Below are 7,967 nucleotides of genomic sequence, written 5' to 3' on the forward strand. Positions count from 1 at the left end.
TCTCGAAGGGAGGACGGTCGATACTCGCGTGGTAGTTGTTGTTGTAGGAGAACTCGGCCAGGGGAAGATAGGTATCCCAGCTACCACCGAAGTCTAGCACGCACGCCCGCAGCATATCCTCCAGAGTCTGGATGGTCCGCTCGCTCTGCCCATCCGTCTGCGGGTGAAAGGCAGTGCTAAAATGCAGACGAGCGCCCAACTCGTCATGGAATCTCTTCCAAAACCTGGAAGTAAAACGCACATCCCTGTCCGAGATCACCGATACTGGCACCCCATCCAACAAGAATAAACAAAAAAAACAAAAAAAAATGTGAAATAAGATTTCAGCAATATATAATCAATATTTTAGCAAGAAAAAAAGAAGAAAAAGAGGTTAGAAGATGTAGGAAGAGACAAAACAAGTGTTGCGCCTAGAAGAACACGTGCAGAGGTTTTTTTATCTGAAGACTTCTGAAAAACAAACAGCTGCAAGATGAAAAGTGTTGAGTGTGTGCTCCGCCGCGCAGCAATAAGAGGTTTGAAGAGGTTTTTCCAAAAAACAAACAACACCTAAAAAAGTGATGAGAATCGCTCACAGTTTTGCAGCCACTCCCACATAGAAAGTAAAGAAACGGTGAAAATTGAAGCAAGCCGGTAAAAAAACGTTCAGCCGATAAAAGGTAAAAAGCAAGCCGAAAAAGTTTCCAGACCGGCTAAAAAGTCACTGTAGTTAAGCCTCTCATGATTTAATTGTATGTATAATAGCAATATTAACGTATAAAATGCATTTTCCCATCTAATTATATATATATATATATATATATATATATATATATATATATATATATATATATATATATATATATATATATATATATTAATTTATCAATTCATATAAAACTTACACTTAAAAAAACTCAATCGTCAACTCAGTTAAATATAAGGTTAAGATATGTATCATCTCGTTATCTTTTACATTTTTTTACAACCTCGTCTTCACGCCATCCCCTCATCATCTGACCGATAGGAAATGATCACCTTTAACTTCTTCTTACTTTTTTTTCTTTTTCTTTTACTTAAATACATAAAATTATAATTTTAAAATTTTAAAATGATTAATATAATAAAAGATGTATATTACATTAATTGAATACTAAAACATTACAGAAATTTGGATTGGGTGAAAAAATAGGAGCATCTAGTTGTGGTCAGTAATCGACGGGTCAAAAGCAAAAACATCTCAAATCATTGTTGTTGAACCATTTGTACAAGATTTGTTTCAATCGGATCTTGGAGTGAAATTGATGAGAGGGTTGTTTGGATTCATTTTGGTAGAGGTTTGAATAGTAGCAGAAAATGATAGAAAGTTGTATGAAAAAATGAGTAAAATGTGTAATATTTATAGTGGTAAATTTAAAACATAAAATAAAAACCAAACAAGTTGTTATATAGCCGTTGGGAGAGGAGAAGAAAGAAAGAAGGCGTGTGGGACTCGTTTACTGCGAGGGCATTCACCGAACCACTACACAATACTATGTGCAGTGTTCACCACAACACTACGAAAACACATCACCTCCTCGCAGTAAACGGGAGATTTACACCATTCCATCTAACACTTTTGGATCACATAATTATGCGGTAATATTATTATGTCTTTAGTTAATTACAATATATGGGGATCATCTTTGAAGAAATGGAGATGAAACCTATCATTTTATGCATTAAGGAAGTATATTTTAACTTTTTTAGAAGTTGTACTTTACATGTTACATCTTAGAAAATTACAAAAGACTTTAAGTAATAAACTATCTTACTTAAAGCCTTAGGAAATAGTAACTTTTTGGAGCTTTAGAGATTGGCCACAAAACTTTGAATTTTTGGCAACTTTCGTCCTTACAGTCCATCGACTATTCCTTAAAATTTGGATTCCTATCAAAGAAGCTTCTACACCCTCATTGTTTCATCAAATAACATCACTTCATCTCGAAAATCATTTCCCAATACCAACTACTTTGGTCTCCTTCCACCACCTCCATACACAAGTCTTCCACCGCATCGTCTATCAATTCTTCTTCTCTACGCTTTAGCAACAAATATAAGTCTCTTTTATACTCAATCGTGCAATGAAGAGGAGCCGGAAGGAAAGCATAGAGGAATGTTGAAGGTGTTCTTTCGGTGTCACCAAAACAATCATTTGTCGTCCACTTGCTCCAATGTCATTTCTCGATTTCAGTTTTTGGGCTTAATCGATTCAACTGTCGATAGTTTGTAGCTTGTGTTTAGAATTCAATTGAAGAGTCGTAATGTACCGATGCGACGGATTTTTGGTGGTTGATTTCCAAGTTTTTTTTCTATAAAAGTTTTGCTAAATTTGATATCTCAGGTCATTTGGGATCCACCGTCTCTAATATCTGCTCCATATCCTACTTTTAAATCCTTTTCTAATGCTTTCTTTTTCGTTGGTCATGGAAAGACAACATATGGCTTCTCTATTAAGCTCTTAGGGTTTGGTTCTCCTCGTTTTTTCGTCTCTAATATCTGCTACCATATACTTTCTACATCTTCTTTGCATTTGTGTCATATATTCTTCAATTGGATTCATGCTTGTGTTCCACAAGGAATTGACTACACCCCCACTAGATCCAGCCTAGATATCAGAACCCGCGAAACCGAACCGACCCGAAACCGATCCTATTGGGTTCTGAAAACCAGAAACCGACCATTTACGGGTTGGGTTGGGGTCCAAAACCGACCCAAACCGACCCATGCACAGCCCTAACCACATGTTAGGAAAGCTAGCTCCCTTTCAAAGATCCAGTCCATAGCTCCCTTTCATCCGTTCCTTTGTCTTTGAGATATTTGGTGAATGAAACTATTGGTTTTTTTAAAATGAAATTTTTTATCACTATTTTGGGATGTTACACAAAGTCAACGGTCTAAAGTCAAACAGCCAAAAACACTTCAACGAGTCGCCACATCATGGCCTTCCATTAGCCATGTCGTAGCAACAAGATGGCAAAATAGTCGGTCTCACTCCAGTCGCCACCTTGTGGCGAACAATGTGCCATGTCGTGGGAACTGGATCTTCAGCAGCTTAATGCATTAAGATGCTTTCCAACCACACCAAGGGCTCTAAAGCTCAAATATACTTCTTCCTAAGGCCTTGATGGATAAAGTTTCCAACTTTATCCCTTAGGACATCCCTATACACCAAGATCTCAACACCTAGGTCCTAATGGCAACTTAAGGTATGACGCAACCATTAAGCACTTAATCATAAAATCCATTTCCCTAAAGTTTCAAGAATAAATTCCTATACATAATGGACCATAAAAATCGCAACTTTATGGACATGCGTGTCCAATGCATGTGTAACATCCCGAAATATCAAGAGTAGAGTTGAAGGGCTAAACGAGTATATTGGGAAAGAGTGACTCGGCGAGTCGATTGATGGACTCGGCGAGTAGAGTCGCGATTTGGTCGCGTGTTAAGTAGCCGACTCGGCGAGTCAATGAGATGGACTTGGCGAGTAGGCGCTGAGTGGAGAAAACCCTAATTCTCGGGGTTGAGCCCTATATAAAGAACATTATGTTTCCTTCCCAGCCTCTTTATCATCCCTTGAGTCCCAGAAACCCTAATTTCGTGGAGAAACCCCATTGTTGAGCAAATTGGAGCTTGGAGAGGTGGTTGTTGAAGAGATCTTAGAGAAGAAGAGGCTTGGAGCAAGGGGCTTTGCTTGGAATTGAGTTTCATTGCAGTTGGGGCGTTCTTTTGAGGTAATATCTCGTTTTTGAGCTGCTATTTCCTAAATGCATCATTTTGGGGGTATTAGAGATCATGACTTTGGATGTATTGGGGTTTAGAGGTTAGATCTGAGGTTGCTACCTCAGATCTGGAATGGAGAAGAATTGGAATGCATGAAAGTCCCTGTGTTGAGTGTTGGATGAAGCTATCATGTCCCAAACCTTAGCCCTAATGTGCAAAATGCATAGATCTCTTTGGATTCACGTAAAGTTTGCCACTTTACGTGATGGATGAGTTGTAGGAGGCTAGATCTATGTTTTGGATCAATTGCATGGCCTGGAATGCTTCTGTATCGATTCAGACCGGTGGTACTCGCCGAGTCACATGGGTGTACTCGACGAGTTGCTTGAAGATGAGCTGGAACTCGACGAGTTGGAAGAACAACTCGGCGAGTTGTATGAACAACTCGGCGAGTAGGTTGAAGATAGCCTTAGACTCGGCGAGTCTGTTCTTGGACTCGGCGAGTCTTGTCGAAGAGTCCCAATATTTTCTGGTCGAGTCGAGAATCGGTGAGTCAAGGGATGACTCGGTGAGTTGTGTGCGAGTGGACTCAGAGTTGTTGGACTCGGCGAGTCTCGGGGTGACTCGGCAAGTTAGGTCGCAGATTGAGGGAAGTTCTGAGTATGGGGACTCGGCGAGTCATCGGGTTGACTCGGCGAGTAGAGTCAGTCAGGGGTTGACTTTGACCTTGTCTTTGACCAAGAGTTGACCAGTTGTCCTTCAGGGGTATTTTGGTAATTGTTGATTATTGTTTTGAGTTCAGTGCATTGGTGGTTGTCCAGTGGTGGAGATCGTATCAGTGATCGGAGCAGCTTGGGTTATCTGTTCAGTCGGCAGTTTCGAGGTGAGTTATCCTCACTATATCCATAGGGTCTAAGGCACCAAGGTCGGCCCTTATCGGATTGAGATCCGGGTAGTTGTTGTTATGTTACTGCTTTGATATGTTTGCATCCTGTGAGTTAGGATGGTATATGTTAGAGACCTGATTGAGATCGGTATCCTAAGAGATAGGGAGATGTTGTGTTAGTGACCTGTTAGGTCAGTATCCTGGTTAGGATGGTGGTATGTTATGTGATCTGTTGATCTGCTTGTTGACTGCGAATTGCTATATGATTGTATGTATATGTGCACATGGTTGTTTGGACTGGAGTTGGGTTGAGGCGGGTCCTGCTTTGTGCTGTAGGCCAAGATACCCAGGGCGGACCGGTTGTTCCGAAGGCCCAACGAGCGGTCCGGATAGGCTGTAGGACCCAAGAGGGCGGACCAGACGTGCCGAGGCTCGGAGAGTGGACCAGACAGACTGAAGGCCCGGTGTGGGCGGACCAGTCATACTGTAGACTCAGAGAGTGGACCAGGTGGATTGAAGGCCCGGTGCGGGCGGACCAATCACACTGTAGACTCGAGGTTTATGGCTAGACTCAGAGGGTGGACCAGGTGGACTGTAGGCTGGTGCGGCGGACCAGTCACACGGTAGACCCGAAGTACATGGTTGTTCTATGATCTGATGTGTTGTGGCATGTTATGCGTGTATGGTGTTAGTGGTTGGTATTTTGGGGATATCTCACTAAGCTTTCGGGTTTACAGTTGTGGTTTTATGTTTTTCAGGTTCTTTAGGAGACCGTGGCAAGGCGAAGGCGTGATCGTACCGCTCCTCATGATTTTATAGTGATGTGATTCTGGGAATACGTTAAATGTTTTGTATTGAAAACCTTTTTGTAAAGATTTTAATGAAATCGAGCTGTTTTGAAAAATTTAAAATTGGTTGTATTTTTCGGTCGTTACAGCATGTCCTTCCCCAAATTAGGTCATAATCATGAGAAAATGAGATCAAACTTTGAGTATGAGACCAAAAACTCCAAGGAACCATAGATCTACCACACATAACCCATAGGTAGCTCAAGGATCCATAAAGTTGCCAACTATATGGAATCCTTCCATCCAAACTTCCACAATCTTGAAGAAATGGGACAAGAAACCTAAATCTAGAAGCTTGGAACAAAAATATTGGATCTTGAATACTTACAATAGTCCATAGAATGTACAAGGGGATGATGATGAGACTTGCTCATTGAATCCACACACTAGAACACTTTCTTATTCTTCTTCTTCAAGCCACCAAAAGCACCAAAATGAGCTAAAATCACTAAGAGAGGCTAGGTTTAGGGTTTTTGAGGTTTAATGGTAATGGAGGATGAGAAAGATGACCTAGAATGAGAGTTAAATTGTTTATATACACGAGACCCTAAAAATCTTGGCTTTTATGCTGCAGTGGCTGCCACGATGTGGCCATTCTTTTCCATACCGTAGAGCCTACTAAAACGTGTGTTCCAGAATAACCTTGCCACGTCGTAGGTTTCCATGTCCCATGTTGTGACATGGATTTTTTTCCTAAGAATTCCATATTTGATTCCGCTAAGTCTCAAGCTAAACTAATATGGAAACGGATGTTACAAGTCATCTAGTTGATTATAGATGATGACCACTGACTATTCTAGATAGTCTTGTAGAATACTTGCAGACTCACAATCTGTAGGTGTGAATGAATCATGAGTTTATCTGGGTACTCTATCCATATGGTTGCCTTTATTGACATATATTGCTAAGGAATCCCCGAAGCAATATGGTCTACTCATTGCTTACCATGATCCGTGAGGATAGGTCCTTTGAAGTCATCATTTTAGGATTTATTTGTGAGAATAACGAGAATGAGTAATCGGGCTAATTATTTGGTGTGAAATGTATGTTTTTAAAAGATTTAATTATATTATTGTGGGTTGAAAATCCTGTGTAGTCACTAGACTCCTAAGTCTGATCTACTTAGTTTATTTGTATCACATGTAGTGGTACGAAAGCAGTTAGACAGTGATTGTTATTAACTGAGAGTTTTAAGGAGTTTATGGTCATTAGTATAATAAACAGTTGTAAGGCATGTTATAATTAGTTTATGCTTATGTTTCCTTATAAATTATGACATCCAATGTTTTTAATATTAATGAAAACGAAACGTTCTATCAGAAATGTTTGAGTATTGATTTTTTATTTTAAAGAAAAATGTGTCGGGACAATTCCGCTCTAAAAGTATTCTCTTAAGGAATACCCTGTTTTAAATAAGCATAAAGAAAAAGTTTTATTTGGTTTTGAAAATTGGAGATGTCACATTTTTTTACCACATGATATATTTTTTAGATTTGGTTTAGGCCTTGATTTTGACTATGGGTGTATTTGACACGCAACTATAGAGAATTTCTAGCTTTTAGCTATTAAGAAATAGCTCAAAAAAGGGACTAAAGTTGGTTTTGAGTTCTCTTGGTATTTATTACATGTCTTTGTTTCGTATGTGAGACATTGTTAATAAATATATTGAAAAATGGATCGAGGTGGTTTCTTTTTGGGTGAAGAAGAAAGGGACTAGAAATTATATGGGATCAAATAGGAAAGTGTATTGGCGAACACTAAAAAAGAGGATTTTATATTAACTCTTTAGATGCGTTCAATAAGCCATTTTTGTATAAATGAAAATGATGTTTCCTTAATAATACCAATGAATTGTGGTGTTATGTGTCTTATATGGTTGAGATGGGGGGGGGGGGGAGGAGTTCGATTGGAATAATGGAGTCTCGGTTTTACCGGTGTAGTAGATTATTGATACAATTAATCCACTACATGATTCTAAGATAATTCACAATACTAATATTCAAAGAGTCATTGGTAAGGTCGCTTATACTTCTTTTTAGAAATATCATTGGATTGGTGATAGTTCGTTGATGATGTGTTTTTCAAGGTTATTTATTTTGGAGACAGATAATGACTACACCCTCAGTCAAATATGGAATGGTGGATCGTGTGAATAGGCATGAAGTAGGCCGATTATAGAAAGGATGATTTTAGCTCATGAACAACAATTGGTTGACTTGATTATGGGTTTTCGTACTTGAGTTCTACAAATAAATGTGCATGAAATTTAGGTGATGGCGATCAATTCATAATTTCGGAAGTTAGAAGACAAATTGATGACTTTTCTCTTAGGAAGGCATGTTGTCCACTAGGTGGTCAAGTATCTCCAACGAAAAGTGAACATCTTTTATTGGTGTGTCCGATTAAGTAAACTTCCTACTTAGGTTAATCCGGATGATAAAGGTGTTGATCTTCATTCCATTGTTTGTGGTATCTGTAATTTGGACTTG

The sequence above is a fragment of the Lactuca serriola genome, chromosome 1, assembly GCF_051521515.1.
Source record: "Lactuca serriola cultivar US96UC23 chromosome 1, Lser_US96UC23_V15, whole genome shotgun sequence".
Taxonomy (NCBI): Eukaryota; Viridiplantae; Streptophyta; class Magnoliopsida; order Asterales; family Asteraceae; genus Lactuca; species Lactuca serriola.